Consider the following 11,189-nt stretch of genomic DNA (forward strand, 5'->3'; position numbering starts at 1 on the left):
GAGAATAAACGAGAGATATCAACAAAATCTGAACCTACGACAACCACCACTAGTAGCAACAAATGTACCACAAGTTTTGAAGTGGTGTGCAATCGAGCATAAGTATACAAACCATGAGATGAAGGAGTGCCTTTACAACAGAAATTACGTAAGGAAAAGGCCTTATGGACCACCGGGAGTGTAACCTTTGCCACCACCATCGAGGTACCAAATAGGCCCAAGTAACACATCACAAGGGGGAGACACGCCTCAACTAGTGTTGGGTCAGCAACCTCGTTTGACTCAAAAAAATCAAGCAATGGTTATATACACACAACCTATAGAGACACTCACAAGTCAAAAGATGTTGCCACCAACTTCATACTATGAGGAACCAGTGGAAAACTACAAGAGAAAACCTGAGGGAATTCTATATGTCGATGAGAATTATCCTTCTTGGATAAGCACAAATGAGTTTGTAGAGCCTTTTTACATTGTGTAGTCAATGTAGAATCATTATACAATGGACAAAAACATGCTCATAGAAAAGTGGAACATGCTCATAGTCATGGACATTTTCCTTGTTTGAGTGGATCAAAAGCGAGCCAACAATCCCAATCTATTTGAAGAATAGAGCTCACGCTAAGAAGCTGCAAAACACATGAGTCAAGGACGAACAAAAATTGCCAATGCAAATCAAATTTGAGAGTTTGATGATAAGGACTCAGAGAAAGTCTTGGAAAGCAAAAACAGAAAAAATTAAAACAAAGAGGCTAAAAGAAAATATTGCCATGAAAACAGAGCTACAACAAACAAGGAAGCAGCTTAAACATGAAAGAAAACAAAGAAAGAGTGGAAGGAGAGGTGTCTTTCAAAATACCATCAGGTGGTTCAGTCTTGTTGGACAAAGTGCTAGAACCTTTAGAATCTCTCTTACATGCCCATGAGGCTAGACTGAAGACCACAACCAGACATTGGAACAACAATGGTTGACATATCTGCATCTTGAGGTTGAAAAATAAAGACTAGAAATGTGCAAATGGCTCATAGAGAGTGCTCAAGCTCTAATGGAGCTAGAAAAACCAAACATCCCTAGACAAGAAGTGTTAATCCACCAAAGGGATAGGGAAATTGAGCATAAATAAAATAAAATGATCGATTAGACGAAACGTGAGACTGAAACACCACTAGATACAATGGTAGTGGTAAATACCACAGATGATTCCAAGTCACAAGTAATGACGCCCATTTTAGAAGTGGAAGAGCCATGGCTACAAGCCTTATGGGAGATGATCAAGAACCACAAAGATGGTAGTGCAACTTTTAAGTCTGCACCTATCACAAAGATCAATACAGATCGTAGGGTTTATCATGGAGATATACAATCTCTATGCAGTGATGTAAGAACAAAAGTATCTGTAGAGAGCATACCAAAAATATTGAAGACTTTCCCATCTTTCACAGGAGAACATAAAACAAAATCAGAGGTCAAGGTAGTGCTTTCTCAATGGAAACTAGTTCCAAAGATGATGAACATCAAGAGCCTTCATGAACTAATGTCGTCTCCTATAGAGTGTACAATAACTCTCTTATAGATTTTCTATATCAGACTGCCTCTATGGGGCAGAAATTTGGAGAAGATAGGGCTGAAAATTTGGAGAAGATAGGGCTGAAAATTCCTCATCAAGACATCCCCTTAGGTGAACACATGGGTAAAAATACACAAGAGAATGAAACTAGTACCTATAAACAAGGTGGATGATTACTGTAACGGTGAAAAAAGAAACACTACCTTGCCACTAGAGCACAAAGGAATCAAAACGGTTGTGGTACTTGATAGCAAGGTTGGAGTGGCCATTGCTACAAAAGAATTATGGGAAAAATGGGGAAGACCAGCTCTCAGGAAAACATGAAGGAAACTGCAACTTGCAATTGGATATGTGGAGAGACCAGTGGGAATGCTATAATAAATCATAGTGTCCGCATATGGAATTGAGTACGAGCATACCTTTGCCAGAGTGAATTTTGGCAAAAGCAACAACTTTGACGTCATTTTGGGGAGACCATTTATGTGTCACCTTAAGATGGTGCAAGATTGGGGCTATGACCATATTTATTTGCGACACAAGGACATTACAACATGGATTACTATTAAGGACCATAGCTATAGAGACATAATTTGAACTCCTATAGAGGAATTTGACTCAACTGTGGTCAACAAAAATCAAGTACTTGCATGGTTGCACAACAAAGCATATATTTGGATGTGTGGAGTGTCCGAATGTGAGAGTTGGATCAAAGAGGATTGCATTCTAGAGAAATTAGCGGAGGATAAAGACTACTTCAAGAACCATGTCCAAAAGACTCGTTTGAACCTTTTGGCTGGGACCAAATACTGGCTACTATAGATGTATACTTGAACAAAACAATCCCAACCTATATTGAAGAGGGATTTGACATATCACCCCTCCAAATGAATGTTATCTTGGAATCACGATCGGAGATCAAGGACCTAGAGACTCAAAAAATGGTTGAGTGCAAACACATAAAGTTTCCCATTAGAGATCTGAGTGAATAAAGAGACAAAGAATTCCAAGATTCATGAGAAGATGTGCTAGAGATTGATGCTAAAGATGAGCTATCGAGTAGCTCAGAAAACGAGACAAAACAAAATGACAAAGAGACAACCTTTTATGATTTCCCTAACCAAAAGTCTAAAAGACAAGAAAGGTATCAATACAAAACAAAAAAGGGGAAAAAAACGTAGGGAAACCTATGCCTCTTTTGAAGATCAAAACGTAGTATTTGATTCATAGGAGGAAATGACTGTGTCAAGGACAAAATACGCAAGGATATGCAAAACTAGCTTCAACAAAGACCAATCCAAAGAAACAAAGCAAGGGAAAAATAAAAGACACAGCTGAGATGTCATCAAGGATGACAAAAATTAAGCAAAAACAAGAATACCAAGTATTGAAGCAAACCTTGAAAGAGATTTAGTTAACTAAAATGGCAAGTGAAGAGGGATCGGACAAACCTTGAAAGAGATTTAGTCAACTAAAATGGCAAGTGAAGAGGGATCGGACAAGGACAAATTTGACGCATCCTCTCACTACAAAAAATACACTATACATGATTGAAAGATCATAGTTCAATAACCTATGCAAGATCTTAAAGAGCCAAGGACTTCTTATAATGGACCTGAGAATGCCAAGTGCATTGACCTAGAGAGGAACCAAACCCGGCTAGGTCAATGATACTAACCTCACTAAGGAGGAAGAGAAACTATTGATGGTTACACTCAAACAATATAGAGATGTGTTTGCATGGTCATACAAGGATCTTAAGGGAGTAGATCCGAGCATTTTCCAACATACCATACCCCTTAAGAGCGATGCAAAGCCTCGTAGACAACTTCCCTGTGCATAAAATGAAACGTTTGCCAAGAAAATCAAAGAGGAGATAGATAAGCTTAAGGAACTAGAGTTTATCTACTAGATAGAACACACAGATTGGGTATCACCAATTGTGGTAGTGCTTAAGAAATATCCAGTGAAAAAGTTTAGACACTACCTTCTCGCAAACAAGTTTGTGTTCTTTGTGGATCATCAAGCACAACTATACTTGGTGAATAAACCCTACAATACAAAATGTATTGCTTGATGGTTTATCATATTTCTCGAGTTTGATTTTACTCTAGTAGTAAAAAAGGGAACTATGCATCAAAGCATTGGCCATTTCTCTAGATTGACTCATGGAGAAGCACCCAAAGGAGTAGATGATGACTTGCCCGATTCTTACCTATTCAATATTGAGCTGGTGCCAAGGTGGAGTGAACATGTCATACCTTTCCTCATCATGGGATCCCTACAAATTGAAAGGTAGTCATCAATCATTGAGAAGACACAAACACTTATGATGATAGCTGGAAGGCTATCATCATAAACACTTATGATGATAGCTGGAAGGCTATACAAGCAAGGGACTTGCATGCAAATCATAGGAATTCACAATTAATGGAAAACAAATATTTTAGAGATTGTTGAGACTTTTGTATACTGGCCTAGAATGCAAAGAAGTGTTCATGAATACATTAGTTTATGGACTTTTGTGCAATTGAGGTACATGTGGTTCATGAAATACTGTTCAAAGTAACAATTTCACCTAAGTGGAGCTCATACATTGTGGATTAGCTTATCAAAGGAACTTTACCAGAGGGGTTGAGTAAATTGAGAATGAGATATATTTAGGCCAAAGTGGACAGCTATGTGTTGATTGAGGATCACCTCTACAAGACAGGAAAGGACAATCAATTGCGAATGTGCACCACAAAAGGACAAATATATTTTGATTCTTGAGCAGGATAGGTAGGGGATATTTTTCTGCAAATAAAACCACAAAAAATTCTTGTTGGTGGCCAACCTTGTTCATGGATGCAAAAGAATATGTGAAGACATATGATGAATGTCAATGAACTAAACCACCTATGCAACAAGACAAATTCCTTTACGACCCATGATGGGAGCACGAACTTTTTCCAAGTAGGGCATTGACTTTGTCGAACCTATAGCACCTCTCGCGTATTGCACGCATTCTCAATATATCACTATGACATTAGACTATTTAACCAAGTGGGTTGAAGCCAAAGAGACACAAAGAATGATGCAAAAACAATAGTGTAGTCCTTGTACGAGAATGTCTTTACAAGATATGGGCTACCGATTGAAATAGTGAGTGACAAAGGGACTCACTTCTTAAACGAAATGATTGAATTCTTGTTGGATGAGTTCATGGCAAGTCATTGCAAATTAGGACCATACCACCCTCAACCTAACAGAAAAGCAAGTTGGAGTGAAAACAAAGTTCTATGCATGGTACTCACAAAGATAGTAAGTGAGTCAAGAGCAAACTGGGACCAAAAGTTACATTTAGCTCTTTGGGCATATCGAGTTGCTTACAAAACAAAAATTGGTACAACACTCTTCAATATGGCGTTTGGACTTAACGCCATACTGCCCATGGAATTCTTAATCCCCACACTACGAGTAGCCAAAAACCTAGAGTGGACAAGCCATGAGCTGTCAAAAAGGGTAAACAAGCTCAAAAAGCTACATGAAATATGCTTACAAGCTGTTGTAGGCATATACGCACAAAAACAACGCATGAAGGAGTTCCATGAGCAACATATGATCAGCAAGGAGTTTAAAAGGGGTAGGCTACATGTTAGTCTATAACTCAAAACAACACTCCAAAAATTTCATTCATGATTAGCGACATATCGTTGAGTGGAGCCATAAAACTTACAACTCTAGAGAGAGAAGAGATGTCCAGCTGGCTTAATATAGCTGCAGGTTTTATGGTTCCACTCGACATATCATCGAGTGGAGCAATAAAACTTGCAATACTAGAGGGAGAAGAGATGTCCAACCTGCTTAGTGGCTACAAGTTGATATCATCTACCACTAACCATACTAATGCTAGAGAAGATCCATAGAGCAGCAAAAAGAAAGAACCAAGCTCAAGTGAATCAAGCAAAGGCTCATGCATAAGTGAAGTTGAGGATTTTAAAGTGCAAAGAACGACAAAACAACATCCAATTTTAGCAGTCTGCAACACCACCTCCTCTTATTGAAGCAATTCAGACAAAACCAAATTGGCTTTGAGGTATGGATGTAAGCATCCGTATATAGCTGGTAGATGGATCGCTAGAGCGAGCAATTGTAGACACAAGAGCACAGCCAATGCCATGAAGTACTCTACATCCTTAAAGATGTTAGATATACAGTTGGTGACAAATCATATTGAGATCAAATGTACAAATTGAGGGATGATGGTCAGTTTAGGTCAAGCAAATGTGTCAATCAACATAGATGACCATCAATGCCCACATCAGTTTCATGTACCGGCGGGCATACACAGATCTTAACGAAGCAGTCATCCTAGGTATACCATGGATGCAAACTTACAAAGCCATTCTAGATTGGCCGGAGGACACCTTAAGGTTCAAACTTAATGGCACCTCTTATGTCACTCCTTTGGCACAAACTGATCATATTTGGAAAGTAAAACCTATTCATACAAAACCACAACCAGAGTTGAAGCCTAAGCTTGCTTGAAAATATAATGGACAAACCACCAGGCAAGTATGGGTGAAGAAATCTATAATTGCACACAAACCAAAGTAGATCCGGTTACCCAAACCAACCAACCCCGCACAAGGTGAGCATGTCAAGGTAGAAAAAACCAGCAAAATCTCAATACATATATACTTGGAATTTCATCCCAAACAACCGCCAAAATTAAAGCAAGGCAACTTAAGTATCAATGGATACCGAAGCACAAACACCAATCCAACCAACCCCAACCAACCAAAACAAAATGGCAATGGAGACAAAAGCAAGTAACCAGACAATTAGATCAGCCATCTCCACAGCCAAAGTACAAATGGGTACCAAAGAAAACACCAACCAAGGAAACTACACCGGCGATACTCACTAAACAAACAATCAAAGACAGAACGTGTCATCTTTAAATGCTCTTTTTCGTACCACCTAGTTTATATGGAGCCTCACCAACAAAAGCCATTAAACAATATGTTCAGTACCTGCAACTTGCATAGGATATTTTTACCCCGTGCATCTCTCTCGTTGGCATAATAAGGCCACATTACACGGCCTTGCATAGATACGTTGTTCATGCCCATGTACATTGCACGAACCTTCGTCTGGGACGACTCAGAATAGGAAGGGGGTGTAGTAGCAACTGTAGCATCATATTGCAAGATCTTAAGCTGCAAGATGTTGAGAATTCATGTGTATCATGTATAAAATGTGAGTTTTTTGCTTAAATTTTTTCTTTTTACTTGCTTTTTATCAAATTTTACCTCTTATCAGACATAATTATGAACCATATTGACCTATTTTGACAAACATGATTGTGAGAGTGAGAGTATTTATATTTGAATGTGTGAAATAATTTCGGCTAATTTTTGGCCAAATAATAATAATTTTTCAAATTTTTGCTAATATAGATTAAAAATTAATAAAATGAGCTAAAAGAGCCAAAATCAAGTTTTGAAAGTAAACACTAGATTAACAAAGCAAGAGCTTCAAGCATGTCAAATTTGGAAGGATTTGGCACAAGTCAATTTTTGGGCCAACTTATGACGGATCAAATTGCCAAAATCAAAAGCAATCAATGTTCAAAAATCCAAATAATGAGTCGTCTGAGCCACAGGTGATATGCCATGGGAAATCAGGACAAGGAAGGTAAGTATGCACTTGGGACTTTGGGTAAGTCTGGCACATATAGGAAAATTAGGGCTAATCTAGGCTCATTTTCACTTGCTAGGGCCAGAGAGAGAGACAGAGAGAGAGAGAGAGAGAGAGAGAGAGAGAGAGAGAGAGAGAGAGAGAGAGAGAGAGAGAGAGAGAGAGAGAGAGAGAGAGAGAGAGAGAGAGAGAGAGAGAGAGAGAGAGAGAGAGAGAGAGAGCTCCTTTGCGACCTAGAGTGAGTTGTTGATTAATTGCTTGGCATGGGCATTTCGGACCACCATAGCCCACCATAATTGACAAGTATGCTCGTCTACCAACCCTTAACTAATGTATGTATCCCACAATACACAAAACATTAGAATGTTTGTATGAAACAAGTCAAAGATTTATTGTTAGCAAAATATTCAGAGGCCAATAGGGGGGTCAAATGGGGTCAAAATTACCCCAAGCAAAGCAGAATCCAACCATCCCATCAAAGTCAGCATTTGTGGTGGAACATGGATTGCGATCCATGTTCCTCCACCTCACAATTCAAAAAGTTTTCACTTGCTTACTCCTCTCCACAACGCCTTTCCACTATCGTGATTATAGTTCAATTTTTTTGTCCAACATGGATCGTGATCCATATACCCAAGTATGCCAGATCTTGCAAACGTTTACATGTAGTTAGACCATAGCATGGGGGAGTCCCCTGCAAATTTTAGTCAAAATGGAGTCCTCTAGACCCAAAAACCCCCATTGTTTTTATTTTTGTATGCAAATGATCAGAGTTTGACCACTAGCTTAGGGGACTTGCGAGGAACCTTCCCCTCAAGTTTGGTGCAATTTGGGCCCAAAACATGGATCACGATTCATGTACCTTGAAAGCAGATTTAGCAAATTCGGACTCCACAATGTCTACAAATGTGACAATCATCAAGTGATCCAAAAATTGGTGCAAAATTGTTTGAATTTCAAGAGATGTGCAATTTCAGAGTGTTAAGTGGTGCAAATTAGGGTTTTTCCAAAAGAAAGGGCTTAAAGTGGAAAAATGGGCTATGGTATGCTTAAGAGTTCCAAGAAAAGTCAAGAAATGCTTGCCAAATGAGCAAATTCTATCAACTCAGCCAAGATGGTGAGTCAGACTCCGATATCACTAAAAATTGACAAACAGGTAGACATGGAGGTAAAGGCCAAGCCACACCATCAAATTAGCAAAAATCAACACACACTAGCCACAAGGATCAATCAAACTAGGTCCAAAAAACCAATATGCCAAAAGTCGGTAAAACTAGGCATAAACTGAGAAATTGAGTGAACTTAGGAAAAATAGATCCAAATTTGAAAAGATTCCACCAGTGTGCTAGGATAGGCTATAGGAACATGTCCCCAAAGTTTCACATCAATATGTGACCAAACATGGATCGTGATCCATGTACCTTTTTCAAATTTCCAGACCAAAATAGAGCCAGCAGATCCCATATGCTCAATAAAGCCTGATCGTGAGGTTTCAAGTCATTTGGACATCAAAACCATAATAAAAGTGCCAAAATTCCCTAAGTCTACGAAAAATTTCCAAACTCTAGCTTAGCTCCCAAACCAGTAATCCAAATCCCAAAAACTTTCAACCATAGCATCTTTATATCATGCTAAATCAAGTGGTGAAGATAGCTTCTCCAAATGTGCTCCGACATAGATCGCGATCCATGCACCTCTAACCTAGAACTAACTTGAAGCAATTTGACCTAGTGCATATAGTTTTCCTAGTCACACTCATGAAGTGAGGTCAAATTTGGAACTGTTGTGATCAAGTTATGTTCATTTTGCATTTTATGGTCAAGTTTGCATTATATTTGTGAGTGCACGTGTGCACGGTGCGTGCGGGGAAGGGGAGGAGCACTAGATGGTGTGGGTGGAGCAATGTCTGGAAGCATGAGTGAGGAGCTCCTTATTCTTCATATAGAAAGAATAAGGGTATGTACACATGGTGGGCGGGCGATCGGACACCGGACGTCCGGCCTCGGGAAAAGTTGCAGTGCCTTTATCCCAACAAACTACCACTCATGTGGCCTACAAGCTAAAGTACTAGTATGTATGAGAAACTAGGTGAGAGACTCTCTCAATCCAATGGCTCACACTCTCAATCTACACGCAGTCATATTGGCTCTGGTGGTAGGCAAGCGTGCATACCACGCGAGAGTCTGCATGTAAATCTTGTAGACAACTATGTATGGTTTACAAAGCTCCAATATGCATCATTCTAGTGTCACTCCTCACTATACAACTGACAATCCCGGATGCAAATGCTCCCACTGCAGCTGCTAAGTCGGGCCTCGACACTAGTAAGTCAAACATGAGATGCCCAAACGCTGACAAAATCTGTGCAAACCTGGTTGTACTTGCCTTCCCTACACTATCTGCAATCATTGCATCATCAGGATTACCCATCGTGTATGGATGTGTCAAAACTGAAATTGGGATAGCTACATCCATAGGTAAAATTGTGCATCTTGGCACCAACTCATCAACCTCTAACATGAGCATATCAAAGAACTCCTTGTTTGTCATCTCTATCTATGTCTCTAGGGAGAAGACCTACTCTACCTCTGCTTGCACAAACTCTGACAACACCTGCTGTGTCTCACTAGAGCACTGTCGCTCTACCTCTGTCTCTACAGAGTCCACTGCCACATCCTGTATAGCTAAATGCTCTTTCCTGTGAGCATGGTGGAGCTCACCTGCAAAAGAGACACATCTCGTCTCTTGCTCAAAGCAAGCCAACAAAAAAATCAAGACTACGCTGTCTCGAACCTCACACATGCATAGGATATACCAAGCCACTACGGGCTCCTCTGGAAATCACTCATGAACCGCAATGCATCTGGAAAGACTACTCTCTAAGCAGTATCTAACAACCAAAGACTACTAAATCTCTCACTGAGATCAAGCTATTTCTCGGCTGAGGAATGTAGCGAACATGTCGTAGCGTGTATGACGCACAACTCGGCAAAGACAAACAAACATCTCGTGCACCCTCTATGTCAAATGCCAAACCATCGGCCAAGTGCACACAGCCAGGTCTCCCACTAGATGTGATGAACCACTCACGACATGGTGTGACGTGGAAAGCAACATTGTTATCTAGTAACCAATTGTGGATAAAGTGTGCTATTTATAGACATATGTGCAAGAGGTACACTCGAGGCAAGCATGACATCATCGTCACTGGCATAGACTGCCACTAAAATTTCCTCTCTAGCAAGTGTCAAAGCCATATCTGCACCATGCATACATCTCCATTGCTGTCTCATACGTCTGAAACAACGGCGCCTAATGTGCCGAGTGTGACCACAATGCCAACATCGTACATATTGGCAAGAACGAGACCACCGTCTCTCACTGTCACACATGTCTATTGCCATAAGTGAATGCCAAAATTGCAACAAAAACTGGAGATCACTTGACCACTATGCAATCATGAAAGCCATGACCAATCGCATCAAAATCAATGCTCACATATGCATAAAACAACTCCACAATCTTCTATCTACAAGCATAAACTGGGACAAACTGCTCAATCGAGCGTAAAGCGCATCACTATATATGCAAGTAGATAGCAAACTAGCTCAAAATGCATCCCACAAGAGAAATTGCCTACAAAAACCTGTGAAATATGTGACTGTTTATCTGTAGTCACATAAGCATATGCAATCCTCACTCCTGCGAGAGTGGGTACAACAACACCAAACCATGTCCAAGCAGAAAAAACCTGTCAAAGTGAGAGTGACCACTTGATCATCGTCAAAGTGGGAATATATCGTCCACTCTACAAGATGGCAAAACATTGCAAACTTTTATGGCAAGACAATGGGGAAAAACAAACAGAGTTTTTTTTGTAAGATGAGTCAAAATTCAACCCAAATCGCAAGCCAAAAAAAACTACAGATAACTGCCAGA

This window comes from Adiantum capillus-veneris, chromosome 2, assembly GCF_014529385.1.
Source record: "Adiantum capillus-veneris isolate H3 chromosome 2, ASM1452938v2, whole genome shotgun sequence".
Taxonomy (NCBI): Eukaryota; Viridiplantae; Streptophyta; class Polypodiopsida; order Polypodiales; family Pteridaceae; genus Adiantum; species Adiantum capillus-veneris.